A 19,279-nucleotide genomic window follows, 5' to 3' on the forward strand; every position below is an offset into this window, starting at 1 on the left:
TCAAGACCTAAATGTGAGACATAAGAAAGTCATAAAAATCCTAGAAGAGAGCACAGGCAGTAACTTCTCTGACATCAGCCACAGCACAATGTTTCTAAATAAGTCTCCTGAGGCAAGGGAAACAAAAGCAAAAATAAACCACTGGGACTATATCAAAATAAAAACTTCTGCATCGTGAAGGAAAGAACAAAACTAAAAAACAACTTTTAGGTATTCCTACTGAATAGAAGATATTTACAAACAACCTATCTGATAAGGGATAGTATCCAAAATATATAAAAACCTTACACAACTCCAACACACACACACACACACACACACACACACACACACACGAATAGTCCAGTTAAGAAATAGGCAGAAGACATGAGGAGACATTTCTCCAAAGATGACAGATGGCCAATAGAAACACGAAAAGATGCTCAATATCACTGAGCATGCAGGAGATGCAAATCAAAATTATAATGAGATACCGCCTCACACCAGTGAGAATGGCTAAAATCAAAAACACAAAAAAACAAGAGTTTGTAAGTATGTGCAGAAATAGGAAACCTGTGCGCTGTTGGTGAGAATGCAAACTGGTACAGCCACTATGGAAAATTAGTATGGAGGTTCCTCAAAGGTTAAAAATAGGGGCCTCTGGGTAGCTCAGTAGGATCTGAGCATCAGACTTTAGGCCCCTGGGTGGCTCAGCAGGATCTTTAAGCATCTGACTTTGGTTCATGGTTCATGAGTTCAAGCCCTGCATCAGGCCCTTTGTTGTCCGTGCAGAGCCCACTTCAGATCCTCTGTCTCCCTCTTTCTCTGCCTCTCTTCCACTCACTTGCTCACTCTCTCTTTCTCTCTTTTTCTCTCTCAAAAATAAATGAAATCTTTTTTAAAGTTAAAAATAGAACTACTCTATGATCCAGTAATCACACTACTGGGTATTTACCCAAGAAATACAAAAATGCAAATTCAAAGGGTTACATGCACCCAATGATTATTACAGAATTATTTACAATAGCCAAATTATGGAAGCAGCCCAAATGTCCATCCACTTATGAATGGAATATTACTGACCGATAAAAAAGAATGAAACCTTGCCATGTGCAACAACATGGATGGATCGAGATTATTGTGCTAAATGAAATAAGTCAGAGAAAGACAAATACCATATGATTTCACTCCTATGTGGAATTTAAGAAACAAACAAAGGAAAAGAGAGAGAGACAAACCAAGCAACAGATTCTTAACTATAGAGAACAAACTGATGGTTACCAGAGGAGAGGGGAGTGGAGGGATGGGTTAAGCAAGCAAAAGGGGTTAAGGAGTGCATGTATCATGATGGTCACTGAGGAATGCACAGAATTGTTGAATCACTATATTGTACACCTGAAACTAACAGAACATTGTAGGTCAACTATACTGGAATTAAAATTAAAAACTTAATAAAAGAATAAAAGCAACGAATCCAAACAAAAAACAAAACAAACTTTTTCTTTTAATCTCCCAAATAATTGTAACAAACGTCTTTATATTCATGTATCCATTTTATATTCAAGGGATCTATTTTCTACTCCTCTGCCAATAACCACCTACTGCAAATCAGAGCAAAAATAAAAAATAAATAAATTTAAAAAAGCACAGTCTTCACAGGGACAATACCAAGACTGACAGATAATCTAAAAGAAACACCGGAAACAAGGGGAAATCATGTGCCCACAGATGATTTTATTTTTCTTGTTGAGAAAAATTACAGCACTCCTTAGAACCTGTGGCTTCAAGTCTTTCATCTGTTATATAAAATTCCAGTCATTACGTCTCTAAATACTGCTTTTGCCACATTCCTTCTTGTCCACTTTTGGTTTGTGACATGTTCACTCTGTCCCATATATCTATGCTCTTTCTAAACCTGTCCATCCTGTTCAATCTCATTCTTCAGTGTACGCATTGTATTCTGATTGATCAGTTTACTCATTCTCTCATCTGCTGTGTCTAATCTGAGGTTAAACCCATCCACTAAGTTCTGAATTTTAGTATTGCAGTTTTTCGCTTTTAGAATATCCATTTGATTTTTCTTTTTAGTTTCTCATTCTTTGGCAACATTCTCCATATTTTAACTATTTTAATGCACTAATCATAAGTATTTTAACATCTATATCTGATAACTTAAACAACTGGACCTACCTCCCTGCAGGGTCTGCTTTTATTGTACTTTTTTCTCTTATTTTTAGTCAAATCTTGTCTTGTTATATATCTAATTTTTTTGATAGCATGCAAGACAATTTTTCTGCTGCTCTGGCTGTTGTTATTATCCTCAAGAGGAGATTTAACTGCAGTTAATTCTACAAGCAGCTAAGGTCCAATGAGGATTTAACTGATTTGATCTTTAGTCCTATGAGGATTTTCCTGGTTCTGGTTCACTCTGACTCCTACTGTGTAGCGTCTTGGGGTCTTAACTGAAAGCTTGGGGTGTTTATCAGGGCACCCTCTTCTTACCAAGTCCTGAACTCTACCTTTTGTCCCTCCATCTCTGTATGACTGCTAAAACCTCTCATCAGCTTCTAGATCTCTCAGCCATTGCTTCTGTTTTCAGAATCTGTAGTTGACTGAAAGGCAACCTAAAAGCAAACTTCAAACGCTGTGCTCACTTCTCTTGCGGTTTCCTCTTATTCCAGATTTGAGCTGAAAAATTCTCACTGCCGACACAGCTCTGTGCACCTTCAAACACTACTTTTTTTGTACATGTGTAACTTTTCTCTGAAAGTTGGTCTGAAATATCCTTGTCCGTCATCACTGGAAGTGAAACTCTGGTCCTTTCATTTTTTCATCCTATTACAAATGTTATCTTTTGAAAGCTAATTTCCAATTATAGTTGATATGCAGAAATGTAACTGGTTCTACCAGACTGGTATTTACATCCAGCAGCATAACCAAATTCTGAATAAGTCCAATCATTTACTTATTGATTCATCAGTTTTCTAACAAATCCTAATTGTTCATATCATCAGTGAATTATAACTATTTTTTTCTTTCTTTCCAACATTTATGTAAGTTTGCTTTCTCCTTGCTTTCTTACATGTTGGTTGGGAACTCCAATACAATGTTGAATAAAAGTGGATATAGAGGGCACCATTGTCTTGTTTGCAATCTTAAAGATAATGTGTACACACGTTTTCCATCAAGTGGGATGTAATTTGTAGATGCCTTTTACCAGAATAAGTTTTCCATTAGACCAAGTAGGCTAAGACTGAGCACGCAGAAGTCAACATTACCTCAGGTGTTTAGCAAACTCAAGGAACACCAACTTTGTCAACGTGTGACCATTTACGGGATTCCAGGACAATGTCTCCCTCCCTACGTAGAGAGAGCAGGTTATGAGAGTATCTTATTTACCCTCTCTGGGGGGTCCTTGCATTCCAGATATATTATTAAGTTCCAGTTTTCAGTTCCGGGGCCCAAAGCAACAGTACCATATGTAGATTCCTTTCCTCTTACCCCTTTTCATAGTTTCCTCACATTTTTTTTATCAGATTTTATCACATTTTTTATCTAATGTCTATTCTCTATCTTAATCTCCTACTGCTGAAAGAGATCAGAAAGTCATCATCTTTCATACAAAAGCACTTTTCCATACAAATGAAAGCTGTTTAAGCTCTCCCCTTTTCTTTTCAACATACTAGATAAAATCAAGCTTTTTTTTTTTTTGTAGTTTACTCCATGCCTGCTATCTATTAGTCTCCTCTGAAAGTTAATTTTTTTTTAATGCTTATTTATTTTTGAGACAGAGAGAGACAGAGCATGAGTGGCAGAGGGACAGAGACAGGGGAAGACACAGAATCAGAAGCAGGGTCCAGACTCTGAGCTGTCAGCACAGAGCCTGACACGGGGCTCAAACTCACAAACCGTGAGATCATGACCTGAGCCGAAGTCGGTTGCTCAACCGACTGAGCCACCCAGGCGCCCCTCCTCTGAAAGTTAATTATAATTGCACTTCAGTACCTGCATCCTAACTCGGAAAAATCTATACAAAGTCCTAACCGTATCAAGTACCAGGGAAGGGTGAGGCCATGATTTCTTGCCCCCTGCATTTCACATAATCAGATTCTTCTCTGCTTTTGAGTCACGACCCTCCTTTGCTGGATCACTGTTCACAGGCAGTTCACTTTGACCTCTAGGGAGTTCTGATGTGTGAGGGTGGCGGTTGCTCAGATTAGCAGGAAAGCGGCATGCTTCCACATCTTCTCCCTTCTGGTCACAGCCACTTAACATTTTCATCCTGAGGGGTTTCAGGATGTTAACTATCAATTTTGTGCAACTCCCCATCACTGGCTACTCTCACTCCTCTAAACCACTAACAAACGTGTTTAGCAGTAATGCCTGAGGGCCAACTGTGTCTGAACTCCTATCAATAAAGCAACATTCCCACATTCACACAGGAAACCCACCATCTAGCTGCACATTATGGAGCTTTGGGAAAATTCCAATACCTGAGCCCTACTACTCCAGAAGAATCTGATTTAATTGGTCTTAGGTAGGACTGCCCAACAGATTCGAATGTGCAGCCAGGATTAAGTGCACCAATGAATATCCCTGATCAACTATGCCGTATATTGTATGTCTTAGCACAATAGCTCTCAAACTTCACTGTGCATACCACATGGGAGCTGTTGAAGACGCGGACTTTCATTCTGAGATGGGTTCTGAGATTCTGCATTTCCAACAAACTTCCAGTTGTTGCTGATGCCATGAACCACATTTTGAATAGCAAAAGAACAGAGACCCTTACTCCAATTGAGCACTTAGTTCACTGTGGAATATTCTCAACTACATGACACATGAACATGTTAGATAAAATATCTTTTGAGCCTGAATCTGACACCTGATTCAACATATTTTCTGAAATGCACTTAGTCCTTGCCCAGATTCTGTGGTTATTACCAGAATTCATGCTCTGTGTGTTTTCTGATCCATATTATATATGACATAGTTTTATGGATTTGTGAAATGAGCAAGCATATGAAGCTAGGTTTCCTAACCAGTATCTTAGCATCATCTGTCAGTGGCCACCCATGTCTATGTCTCCTCAGAGAGAGATTCTGGCCTCCTTCTCTGAGGTTTTCTGGGTGTCCTAAAGGGAAAAAGATTCAGCACTGGTGCCCTTACACACTCAAACACACACCTTCCACACACCTGAGTATCAGCATTTCACATGCAGACCATGTCATGGTCAGGCCCCAGCCCTCCCTAGGATCTTGAAGTTTTAGGAAAATGAAAAGTAGCTGCTCACCCCTTCCCAAGAAGACTTTTGACCCCCAGACAAAAAGGATATTATCCAAGACCTTCTGCTGAGCTCTGCCTGTTTTTAATTCCATCATAAACCCTTCTCACATATATGTCTTGTTCCCTCCACCTGTGTTGGAGCCATTCTGCTCACCAATGCCAAGTATCATCTGGCTTCAGGGATGTGTAATTGGACACCTGCAGACAGTATTCTCAAGGGTATCCTGGCATTTCTTTCAACAAGGTTATGAGATTCTCACTGGGAGATCCCAAGAGGCTTTAAGGAAGACAAGATTCCCAGCTCAGTCACTTAGCAACTGTGTGATCTTGACAAATTATTTGATTGCCCAGAACTTCATTTTCTTCATCAGAAAATGGTGCTAATCGTCCCTACACCACAAGGCTGTTTTAAAGACTGTATGAAATGCACAGAAGTGCTCTACAGGGCCTGGTACTTAAAAATAGTTCAATTAAGACTAATAACCTCCATCACAAGTCCAGGGGAGTCCTATCTGAGATATTTCAAGTTCTATTTTGATGCCTTACAAATTCTGTTAGAGGCCTATGAGGAGGTGTATAACCTCTGTTACCAGACTATGTCTCATATTTATTAACTTATAAACCATATTATACATACTCCCACTGGATTTCCCCACCCATATTCCACCATCCTCCCCCTCCCTCTCCACAAAAGAAAATGCAAGAAAGAAATCTTCATTAGAAAATAAAACACCTTGGAGCGCCTGGGTGGCTCAGTCGGTTAAGCATCCGACTTCAGCTCAGGTCACAATCTCACGGTCCGTGAGTTCGAGCCCCGCGTCGGGCTCTGGGCTGATGGCTCAGAGCCTGGAGCCTGCTTCCAATTCTGTGTCTCCCTCTCTCTCTGCCCCTCCCCCGTTCATGCTCTGTCTCTCTCTGTCTCAAAAATAAAATAAACATTAAAAAAAATTAAAAAAAAAGAAAATAAAACACCTTTATATTTTGATTTATATTAACTCCATTCAGGCATTAAATGGCATAAACACTCCAGCACACATCACCCTGCTTCATGGTTTCATTTTTCTTTCTAAGCCTGAGGAGTTGGCTGCTGTAAGAAACCGAGGACAGAATAAGAACGATGCCTTTCCTGGGGGGCAGAAGTCATTGGACTTTTCTTGTTTCGCAGGAAAAATGATGAGAGCAGCCAGAAAGTGTGCAATGAAAAGGCAGAGTGGATACACCAAAGACAGCAATTGCATGCTTCCAGTCACTTCAGGAGGACTCTGGATGAGTCTGCAGGGGGTAGTGAAATCCACGGCCAAGCCCTGGCTTACTTTGGTTTGATGCTGTTGGCTAATCAAGCACATCAGTCACCAGAACAAAAACTTCAAGCCCCTATCATTCCAATCCCTCAAAATTTCCAAATGCACAAAATCTATACTAGGTAATACTAAGAGCTCTAAGATCATCAGTAGCCCCCACATTTATTAACTAGCACAACATCACATTTGTTTTCACTCAGGTTAATACAGAGGGGGAAAAGGGGAGATATTTCTCAAGTTCTTTTACGGCAGAATAACACATCCAATTCTTTCGTCAACGTGAGCTTTCACGAGATCCATAAACAGACCCTGTTTAATAGAAAGCAAGCCCAGGGTTGGGAGTTTACCCTACTTTTCTTTTGGTAAACTTGGCCATGCAAACTGTAAAAGGTGGAAACTACTGTTTCCAGAAGTCAATTGCTGGTCAAGGTAAATATCAACTGTACTGAAACAGTACTGAAAGTTATCAATGGTCATTTAGCCTCTGCCCCTGCATATTTTTCTAAACCAAAATTCAGGATTCCTAGTTTGACAAAAACTATATTTTGATTTGTGACAAAAGATTTTAAAATAAAATCATATTTAGTTGTCTATTTAATGGATGGATCTTCCCCCTTCACCCCCCCAAAAAAAAAAATTGCATGGAATTGTCACTGGCCCAATCCTAGAAAGTAAGTGGCACTGGTACTCCCATGTGGCTTCAGAGAGCAGGTACTCTGCAAACACACTGCCACACTCAGAGGGGACAAGGACCCCAAGACTTTCTGGTGCCACAAAATCACCATCAGTCTAAGCAACTCTACAGGAGGTGGGAAGAAGCTCGGATTGTGAATTCAGCTGCCTATGCCCCTCAAGTGTGTGTGGCTGAGACATAAGACACATACATGACTTCACAGTGGTCTTCAAGGGCATGAAGTAAGTCCACCAAGTACAACCTCATTCTTCATTGAGGGCCACGCGATAGATATCAGGAATACGTAAGAATTGATAGCTGCCTTGGGAATCCAACCAATTAAGCAGATATAATTTCTTTTAAAAAGTAACTTCTAAAATGTTTTTTCTGCAGACAAAAAATATGGCATCTGAAGTAGAAAATATTCGGCTTTACTCTCTACCTATATAACCTATGGATCCTCTGTTCCCTCATCTGAAAAAATGAGAATAAAAATAGGACAGCCCCCATAAATAAGATTTATCCTTTGTCACAGAGGTTCTCCAGGTATTTTCTCCTTTGGATCCTCACTGCTATTTTTTAGCTGAGAGAATGCTCCTCAGACTCCTCAAATACGGCTGTTTTTACTTCAAGGGGGCCTGTACCCTCTCGGTCTCCATTCATTCATACCCCATTGGCCAATGCCTTCATTCCTCCGGGTGTGTTCCCCATCATATGTACACCTACAATCTAGCCCCAACTCTGACCTTCCAGGTCCCACAAAGATCATATTTAATCATATATTCCTAGATATTCTATAGGATCCTGAGTATTTAGCTAAATCTCTGGGAGCCATGAATGGCTTTTCATAGTAAACAAAACTAACTCAGGAAGTAAGACAACCAACATAAGGCCTGCAAAGAACACATTCATCCTATTGGCTTTATCTCACAACTGAAGCCCAATTAACACACTTCAAGTTTTCAAGAGCACAAATAATAAATAATTGGGTTATAGAATATTCAGAAAGATGATCCACGTGGTTCAGAATTTTTTCTTTTCCTGTAAATATGGTCCCTTACTCTTATGACACTTTCCTCCAGCTAATAAGATAAGGTTTTATGGTGTACCAATTGATCTGTCAATCACGGAGAAGGATTTATTATAAGGGCTCTCCTAGGGAACACATTTAATGCAGAGAAGCCTGTCAAGGCTTTGTTTTCAGCTTCTTGGTTGTTGTGTTTCCTGCCAGAGGTCTGATGACTGAGAGATCAGGACAGACACAAAGGAGAAAGCAACTTAGTCTATCATAAGCCCACAAATCACTCAACTCTGTTCCTAGAACAAGTCACCTCAAATGTCACTGCTAAACCTTGGAGAGCTAGGTCCAATTCAAGGGCCTGCTCCTTACCATTCTGTGTGCCATTGACCAAGGAACCAGAACTGCATCTCAGAGTCTCCTGCTGCAAAGCACGTCTGGTCGCATCCATGGTGTTGAGGCCAATCCGTGCTTTGCTGGAGAACGTCAGCCCAGTCTCCCATCTTAAGCATGGCCATCAGCACCACAATCCACTTAGGGACAAGAACTGAATACTTGGAGTAAACCTTGTCCAGAAGAGCCAAAGAAAGGGCAGAGTCGGGAAAGTTCATGCTCAATAGCATGTGGTTTCATGTTTGTAGATTAGGCTGCAGACTTAAACTTTAATTAGGAACAATAAAAGTTATTCCCCCACATGGGGGTCCTGGGTGGCTCAGCCGGTTAAGCATACAGCTTCAGCTCAGGTCATGATCTCTTGGTTCATGAGTTTGAGCCCTGCATCAGGCTCTGTGCTGACAGCTCAGACCCTAGAGCCTGGAGCCTGCTTTGGATTCTGTGTCTCCTCTCTCTCTGCCCCTCCCCTGCTTGTGTGCTGGCTCTCTCACTCACTAGCTCTCTTTCTCACTCTCTCTCAAAAATAAACTTTAAAAAATTTATTCCACCACACACACAAAAAAAATCCAAATGAAAGATACATTTTCCCCAGACCTAATCCTATACAAGATACCAATCATGTTTCCACTCTCAGGGTGGCCTCTGTGGAGAAGACCAGGAAAATGTTCTTGATGCCAAAGTCTCAGACAGCTTGAGGCGGCTGCCTCTTCTCCTGATAAACACAACTATGTCCCAAGGATGTTAAAACCATCAGTCATTTCAGTCAGAAAGATTCTCCGCTAAGACAAAACAGATGTCTGACAAATATAACCATGTTTAAAAATATTACTAGTCATTCAATAAAAGCCAAATATTTGTATTCACTCTTAAGATACTCAATCTGGACTATCTCACAGGCCAGTGGGCAATGCCTCGTTACTCTCAGGGCACTCAACAGTGATCCTGGGGAAATTAGGATGAAAAAAAAATATGAATCCTCCCACTGTCACCCAGAAAAGCATTCGATGTAGTTGGACACTGTTGTACCGTTGCCGGTCTCACTGTGTGTTAGCCCTTTTACTCGCTTACACTGCACCAGGCTTCGTGCTTCCATGTCCCCCTGGTTAGGAGCCATCTGCTCTCCATGTCCCTCCTACCGGTCAAGTCAGCCTGTCACAGACGCATCCTCTTACCCTGGAAATCTGCTGCTTCTTCCACATTCCCTGTTCTGTCCACGGACCTGCCATTTGCCTCAACCTCCAAATCCATGTTTACTCTCTCCTCCGCCTCCCTTGTCCCACTTCTCTGCCCTCTCCCCGATGTCCCCATTCAAGCCACTCAATGTCCCAGACCCAGATTATTTCCAAAGCTTCCTAGATTGCCTCTCCCAGTCTCTGCACATCCATAGTATTCACTGCAGCCTGGCTAGTCTTTCTGAGGCTCTGTTCTGTTACGTCACATTCCTGCTCATCAATTTTTGATGGCTATTCATCTGTTCCCAGAGAATCATGACTGAGCATTCCTCAGCCTGAATCAAGACTAACCACCCCCCCAATGCCTGGCTCTAATTTGACCCAAACTATCTTCCCAACTTTATCTTCTACTGTTCCCTTTCCTCGGCCCTGCTTTCCAGCCAGTTTTCCCCTGTCCACTTCCCACTGTTCACTGAACACATGGGTTTATCCATGCTGTTTCTTCCAGAATTCCTTTCTCAATGCAAATCCACCTGTACCAAACATATCCCCTTGAAGGGTCTATCCAAAAGGGACCTCCTCCACGAGACTTCTCTGCGGATAAAGAAATTTTTATCTCCCTCCTTTGAACCTGGTAACTCAAAGGACACTCGTCAGTTCCTTTTCTTGAATTTTAATTTTTTATGTATGTAGCTTATCAGTTCTACTAAACTCTAAGATTTTATGGATAAAGAAGCATATTTAAATTATGTTTTAACCTCTAAGTGCCATACATAATGCCTACCACATAGCACAGACTCTGTGAAGATTTTTGATTGACCAAATGAACAAATATATTATAAATTGAGATTAAAGACCATGGGTTAGGGGCACCTGGGTGGCTCAGTAGGTTAAGCACCCGACTCTTTGTTTCAGCTCAGGTCGTGATGTCACAGTTCATGAGTTCGAGCCCTGCTTCGGGCTCCGTCCTGACAGTGCGGAGGCTGCTTGGGATTCTCTCTCTCCCCCTCTCTCTGTCCCTCTCTCGCATGCACAAAATAAATAAATAAACTTAACAATAAGCTACTGAAAAATATAAAAAAATAAAGACCAAGGATTAGAATGTGGCCAAACAATGTTTAAAATAAGGCTTAAGATCCCTTTTGTTATCAGCAGCTACATGGCATAATTAAAAATGAAAAGAAGCTAGAACCCTGGCCAGGTATAATGACTTGGGAAAAATGATTTTACCTTGCTAAGCCTATTTCGCCTCCATAACACTTACTTTACAGAGTTGTGGTAAGGGTTATAAGACAAGTACCTACATCAGATTTTGGTACAGAATAAGTGTTCAATAAATGCTAGCTGCTGTTGGTCTTCAGGACTTACTTCCTGATCATTTCCTCTCTGCTCAAGTATGCTCCCATCTGGTATTGGCCAACTCATATTTGGAGTAGAACCAGCTGGTCTCAAGCTTTCAGATTTAATCCCAAAGGTGACCCAGAGAATTTTCTATCTGCAAGAGACCTGGACCAAATCTGTGTGTTCAGCCTGAACTAGACAAGTTTCGGCATAAAGTTCTTACCTTTACTATATTCATTTACCTATGCCACCTCCTAATTATAGAAAGATGATTTATGCCATCCAAAAAGAATTTGAGGGTCTGTAAAGGTAGCCCATCAAATACTGTCCAAATAGTTGGAACATACTGGTCACTAACAATATTGCTCTCCACCTGCCATAAAATAGGCTTTCAGGTTTTTTTCATAACTTTTTGTAGTTTTGAAACTTTTCCATGGAAATTATTTTTCAATGGCTTCTTCTCCTATTAGTTTTCGAATTCATGCCCCTTCTTAGTCATTCAAAGTGAACAACCTCCCTGTACATTGTCCAGTAGAGTGGGTTATTTACATTTTTTTTTCTTTTTGCAAAGGGAATCCCCATACATGAAACAGACACAAATGTTTCAATACATGAAACAAGAGAGGTACTGTTGGATACCTTGTTGATTTCTTTACACCCCACGTCAGCACTGGCCCCAAGAAACAGACTTGCTCTTGGTGAAGCAATGGAGCAAGGAGGAGAGGGAGAGGAAAAATCCCAAGGGAGGGATCCTCCTTCCACCAGTCCATTTTGATGCTGCTTAAGGGTCTCCAAGGAGTCTTATCAAACACCATTGCTTAGAGCAGACATTAGAACTGCCACAGGCCACAGGAAGATGAAATCATTCCTCTTCCTTTTACAGGAAGAAAGCCAAAGTGACAGGCTGCTCAAAAAACCCACCAATAATTTGAGGGGCACCTAGCTGGTTCAGTCAGTAGAGCACATGACTTCTGACCTCAGGGTCATGAGTTCAAGGCCCATGGTGGGCATGAAGCCTACTTAAAAAAAAGAAAAAAGAAAAAAAAAAAAAACTCAGTGGTGCCTGGGTGGCTCAGTTGGTTGAGTGCTAACTTCAGGTCATGATCTCACAGTTCATGGGTTCAAGCTCCACATTAGGCTCTGTGCTTACAGCTCAGCATGTGGAGCCTGCTTCAGATTCTGTGCCCCCCTCTTTCTGTCCCTCCCCTTCTCACACATGCTCTCTCTGTCTCTCTCAAAAATAAATAAACAATAAAAAACATTTAAAGACTCACTGTAGTGGGGTGCCTGGTTGGCTCAGTCAGTTGAGTGTCAGACTCTTGATTTTGGCTCAGTTCATGATACCAGGTTATGGGATCGAGCCTTGCATTGGGCTCTGCACTGAGCATGGAACCTGCATAAGATATTCTCTCTCTCTCTCTCTCTCTCTCTCTCTCTGTCTCTTTCTTCCTCCATCCCTCCCTCCTCTGCTTGTGCGCACTCTAAAAATAAATAAATACATAAAGATACTTAAAAAAAACAAACAGTAGCTTGAAAGAGGGCAAAAGCAAATGATAATTCATGCCTCTGGAGGTCAAACCAACATGCCATTCATTATTCCTAAATGCCACCCAATGAAGATAAAATCTCCCCAGGAAATAAACTGCATTGGAGACATTGAAGACCACACAGCACATACACTAGAAGGTTTGGTACCATGCAAGCACCTGACCATATACAGAAGCAGATACAAGCATATACACAAGCTTTGCTCTTCTCTGAAACTGAGTTATTACACCTGTCTGTGATATGTGTTGGAATGGCAAGAGAAAAGAGAAGCATGAGTGGATGGGGAAAAACATGGGATCCCAATGTCTTGGGTAACTCTAAGTCACCAGCTTACTAGAGGCACACTGTACTTCCGGATGTAAGCCAAGGTGACTTCAGCCCTCATTTCCTCAGATGCAGTGGGAAACTCAGAATTCTTCCCCCCCAGAAGTGCAGGTCAGCTCAGGTCCCAAATTCCTGCTTCTGCTCAAATCCTTCACTCTGTACTTGGTGTTGTTGGATACCTTGCTGATTTTCTTACATCCCACCCCAGCACTGGCCCCAGGCTGCCCACGGAGATGACTGTACTGAAGATTCCTAGCAAAAAGGAGAGGGTAGGGGTAAAAATATGGCACAGTGAGAACTGCACAGTGAACAATATAATGTATGAACTAGACATTCCTATTATTAAAAGTCCCTCAACCATTTCTTCCTCCCGGAAAACTTTACTCATTCTTTTTTCCCACCCAGGGGTCAGTCTCTTGCCACATAGCTGGAACCTCCTTGCTCGGTTTACTTCCTCCTCAATCTTCCCTAGCTTAACTCCCCCCAACACCTCAATACCTCAACCCCCTCTCTGTTCCTTATGCAGGATAAGGTAGAGATCTCTCAATCCTACTTCCCCAACATATTCACATCCTAAAGCAGTGGTTCTCAAACTTTTTAGTAAAATTCATAGTGACAAATACATTTTATACTGTAAACACACACATCATATATATATATATGAAAAAATTATATGTGTGTACATATGTCCTATGTGCATTTATGCACATGTATGCCAAAAGTTTCATTCAATAATAATTATCCCTACTACTGTGTATACTGAAATATTCAATTCTACTCTCCTCTATTTCCTTTTTAAAAACAGACTGGTCACAATATGCTAATAATTGATTTCAGAACCCAAATCAGTTAAAACCCACTGTCTTAGTCAGCTTGGGTGCCATGACAAAATCCCATACACTGAGTGGCTTAAACAAGAACTTATTTCTCACAATTCTAGAAGCTGGGAAGTCCAGAATCAAGGTGTCAGCCAGGTCAGAACCCCAGCGAGGGCTTTATTCCTGGTTTGAGGAGGACTGTGTTCTTTCTGTGTCCTCACACTGTGAGGAGAGACACACTAATCCTACCATATGGGTCCCCCTCCCCCTCATGATCTCATCTAAATCTAATCACCTCTTGCAGATTCCACCTCCAAAAACGATCGCATTGCAGCGACCATGGTTCAGCTATTTTGAAGCCAAGAACCCAAGGGATTATAAAAGTTTCCTAATCTCCTACATTGCGGGAATATGGTGCAGGGCAGGATTAGCTCAAATGACATCCAAATGCTTAATATGCTATTCTGATAATAAGAACCTATGGCCTTCCCCATCAGTGAACTGGGGACCCAGAATCAGCAAGTAGTTGGGAAACTTGGAGGAGAAACCATTCTCCAATATCATCCATATCAATCACCTCCCCAGCAGCACCCTTTAGGATTCACCTGCCAATTCTCTGAGGCTTATTCATGTTTACCATTTCCTTTGGGAACATGGTGAGGGGGGCCTCACGTCCTGCCATGTATACATCATAGACACAAGTGCTTTGTTTTACTTTCAGTTACAAAACCTATGATCTAATATCCCCGTAAAAAGGACTATCAGTAAAATGGGATTTTTTAAATCTTGTTTGTTTGTCCTGATCATAAAACTCCTTGGATCTGCCCCTGTCACCATCCCTGTCCCCACTAAGGAGCAGTAACCACTTCTTATTATGTAAACCATCCATCTAAAGCTACTTAAGTGAGACTCCACAGGTTAACCCAGCTGCTCCTTGGAACTTAACCTAGGGCAACACTAAAATGGCTCACTAGGGATATTGACCTCTACAGACCCAAGCCAACCCATGCATCCCTCGCCCACTGGAATCAATGATCTAAATTCAGAACACTGACCACATCAGGGAAGGCAATGCTCTGATGTCAGCCTGCAATGTTAGCTCTCTCACGCTGATCTGAATGCCAGGGAAAGCTCCCCTAGACTACTCTCTCGATTTCGTAGCCCCCATGCCTGTCGCAGTGCTTAACACATTGTACACTGTCAATAAATGTTGGTTGGATTGAATTGCCTTGACTTATGGAAGCTAATATAATACAAACAGAGCAAGTTGGGTATTTCAGTTCAGTGCCTTAACTTCCCACACTGATTTTTCTACTAAAATTTTAAATCAAAAGCAGGTACATACATCACCCTAAATTCTCTGATAACACTGCATCCTCCAACCACCTAGCTCTCCCTGACTTTTATGAGCATCAATCAGAAACTGTGGTATTTGAATGGGGTTTCTGAAGGGGCTAATCTTATCTCATGACCACATTAAATCTGCATTTATTAAAACTATGTCACTTTACAAGGCCATTCTAGGCTCAGTCCAGCTTGTAGGAGGATGTTAAGAATCAGTTTATGATTAAAACCCTTTTGGAAAACATGAACAAATAATAACCAGTTGTGATACTTTTCCACATTTTTACAATATTTAAAAATATGTTCAGATATCCAAAACTGATCCCACAATTTGATTTATTCACAAGTTCCCTGAAGTGCTTAATAGGTACAATATGGTACAATGAAAATCATGGTTATTACTGCTATTGGGTTGGTAATTCTCCAGGATGAAATCATACTTTTCAGGTTATAAATATACATTTTATTGTTGATTTTATGCCGCATTTTGAAATACTGCTTCTCTGCTTTCATATTTTCAGGGCCTTACAAGGGCATCATAAATCAGTCCCAAACTGGAGGAATGCTAATTGATATCAGGTGATCTCAAAATGAAGGTTAGGTTAAACTTGCTGTGTTTTTCATGACTCTCAATTCTTTGCAGAACTCTTTCAAAACCAAGACATGTAAGGAATTCATCTTCCAAAATCAATCAAATAAGCGTAAGCACATTACATATTTTAATTATCTAAAAGGGGGCTTCACTCAGCTCCAATGTATGTGCAACTGAGCTCCAATGCCCAAATAGAGAGGAGACAGAAGGACATGCATGGTGTATTAACATAGGATACAAGGCTTTCTTAGTAAAAAAAAAAAAAAAAAAAAAAAAAAAAAGGGAAATTCTATTACCCATAACTTGATCTGAATGACATTTCTAACCTTCCTCTGCCCCTTTCTCTGCTCTTCTCATCTTACAATCTATATTACACCCGTGTTACACAGAATTCTAGGCATAGATCAACAGGTGTTACTAGCAAGATCAAGGTTGCCATTTCCCAAAGCTGGTTAGAGCAAAACCAGTGATAAACTTCAAATTGTCTTTGGGCTAATGGGAAATGAAATTGGCACATCAGATAATCTAGCCAAGACAGAAATTTAAAATTTTGAGCAGTTGTATATTAATCTCTCTCCAGGGGCGCCTGGGTGGCTCAGTCAGTTGAGCATCTGACTTTGGCTCAGGTCATGATCTCACAGTTCATGGATTCAAGCCCCACGTCAGGCTCTGTGCTGACAGCTCAGAGCCTGGAGCCTGCTTCCGATTCTGGGTCTCCCTCTCTCTCTGCCCCTCCCCCACTTGTGCTCTGTCTCTGTCTCTTTCAAAAATAAATAAACATTAGAAAAATACTACATCAGAATTTCACAAAATGTGTGATTACATGGAAGAACAAAAACGTAAATAGCTAGAGACTGTGTGTGTGTGTGCGTGTGTGCAAATGTGTCATCAAGTGGGAACAATCACGAATATTACTACTGAGAAGGAGGTAAGTTTGAAAAATGAAAAAAAAATTGAGTAAATGATTGTCTAGTCTAGATAATGCAAAGGCAAAAATACAAACCAGACATAAAAGTCAGTGAGACATAGGCATCACAACATACTTCAGAAAAATCTTACATTTAGGGCACCAGGGTGGTTCAGTTCATTCAGCATCTGACTCTAAATTTTGGCCCAAGCCATGATCCCAGGGTGGTGGGATCGAGCCCTGTGCCAAGTTCCCCACAGAGCATGGAGCCTGCTTGAGATTCTATCTCCCTCTGACCCTCTACGCTGTTCGTACTCTCAAAAAAAAAATCTGTGTCCAAGTCATATAATGCCAGATTATTTTAAAAATGGGGAAATTGAAGGCTGGAAAATTAAATTACTAGCTGAAAGTTACAAGGTGGTGAGTAGCAAAGCCGGGACAAGAAATGAGGTTTCCTGTTCCTAGACTAGTTCTCCATCCATATGATGACAGTAAAGACAATGAGGGGACCACCTGTAATATCTCCCTTTCTGGGAAGGGACAAAGCCAAGAACTAACTACACAGGAAACTCTCTCTCTCACCTTGCTCAGCTCATATGTCACTTGGGACACTTCTTAATCACACTAGCAAAAGTACTGCGGAAGGCAACAGGGGTGTTTTTGATCTTTTACAGGTTACTGAGAGAAACCAACACCCTAACAAGAAATTATAAGCCATGGACTGTAAAGAAATTTCTCCACTGTTTTGTTTGGTGACTTTCTAGTGGATTTACTCTGACAACATCAGAACACCAGGCAACAAACATGAGAACCCCACTCCTTCTCACCTCTTGTCTCCATCTGTGGTATCACACGGGAGAGAGTAAGAGGATCAGAAAGGCACATGCAATGGCTCACCCGATCTCACAAATACTGACTTCAAACTGCACATCCCTGCTTTTGTACAGGAATGTGTGCTCACCTGGTATGGGTGCTCACCATGAGTGTGATGTGTACTGTGTGATATCTCCAAAACACCCCTTTTCTAAGCCTATTTTCTTTGATCACGAAGAGGATAGGACAGAAGTGCACTTTTGTCTAGTAAACCTACCACAGCCTGACCACCAAGATAACAAAGGGGAGAGTCCCACATTTGCTGTTCCTTTAAGAAGATAGTAGTCAGCTCTCAAGTATCCAGAGAACAGAGCGAGGAAAGCAAATATTTAAATACTCACTGTGAACCAGGACTTGACATATGCCCTGTTAATGCTCACCTTGACCTTGAGAAGGAAAATGTACTGACCCCATGCTATAAAGTTGGGAACTGAGCATCTGAGAGGCTAACCAATTTGTCCAAAGTCACCCAGATCCATCTGACTGCAAAGTCCAGTCTCTGAGTCTAATTTAATCTTATTGTTATGGAAATTAGGATCCAAGAAGGTGAGGTAATGTCTAGGGTCACAGGCCAAGGAGAGGCAGAGATGAAACCAAAATCAGTGACTCTACTCCCATGCTTTTTCTACAGCTTTTAAAGAGTTCTATAACTTGCAAACAGAATTAATGACAAAACACAACAGGTTAGTACAAGACTGTCAGACACTCCAAAGCAGCAAAATAAAACAAACCATGCACAGCTACCAACACGTAAGACCTGTTGGCACAGGGTGTGTATGTGTGTGTGTGGGGGTGTGTGTGTGTGTGTATCATCTGGGTTATACATCCATGTCACCTATACAGGTGGCATTAGAAAAACTTAAACATTAATGAATTGTGCCTCTACTTACATTTCCATTATGAAAAGCCAACTGTTTGTCAGGTAAAAGAATTGTTTCTCTTAAGAAAATTACTCCCTGCACTACATTAGTAAATAAAAGAGTGCACTGTAGCTACCATTCTGGCAAGGACTTGAAACTGATGAAAATCAAACATTCTTGTGTAAAACCAATAATTAATGCAGTCAAAAAATAAGTCAATAAATGAATTGTATACCATCACTGAAGATTCAACATCCAGGTACGTTAATGGATAGTTCATTTTTAAAGAATTTCTTTAGTGTCATATTTATATATCCTCTTTGCTGATAATTTTCACTCTGTTGTAACCTTACCGCTCTATCTTACGGATGTATTAGCCTTTTATTAAAATATGCCACCATCTCTGCCATACCGTTAGCTGAGAAGGCAGAAACTCCAAAAAATAATCAATATTCTCAATATACGGGTAACATCCATTAGAATTAACACTAAAAACTCAGTGGCATTACCCATTTGTTACTCATGCCTTAATCTAATGAAAGTCCACAAAGGATCTCTGCTCCATGAAGTCATCTGATAATACAGAATTTTCATCCCGTGGCTGAACCAACTTCTGTGGATTTGGAGTGCTTTACTGAGTCTTCAGGATTGAAGTGGTAGGCAAGGGAAGAGTGATAGAGCATAGAGATTGGGTAGGAAGATTTCAGGGTTCAAAGATGGAAGCCTGCCAATGTAGCATTGACCACAATCTAGTTATGCGACCCGCAGGGAAGGCTGGGAATTGTAGTTTTTCTGTATGCTGAGGAAGTAGAAAAAATGTGGGGTTTGATGCCATGTTAACAGTCTCAAA

The sequence above is a fragment of the Panthera leo genome, chromosome D4 (genome assembly GCF_018350215.1).
Source record: "Panthera leo isolate Ple1 chromosome D4, P.leo_Ple1_pat1.1, whole genome shotgun sequence".
NCBI classification, from domain to species: Eukaryota; Metazoa; Chordata; class Mammalia; order Carnivora; family Felidae; genus Panthera; species Panthera leo.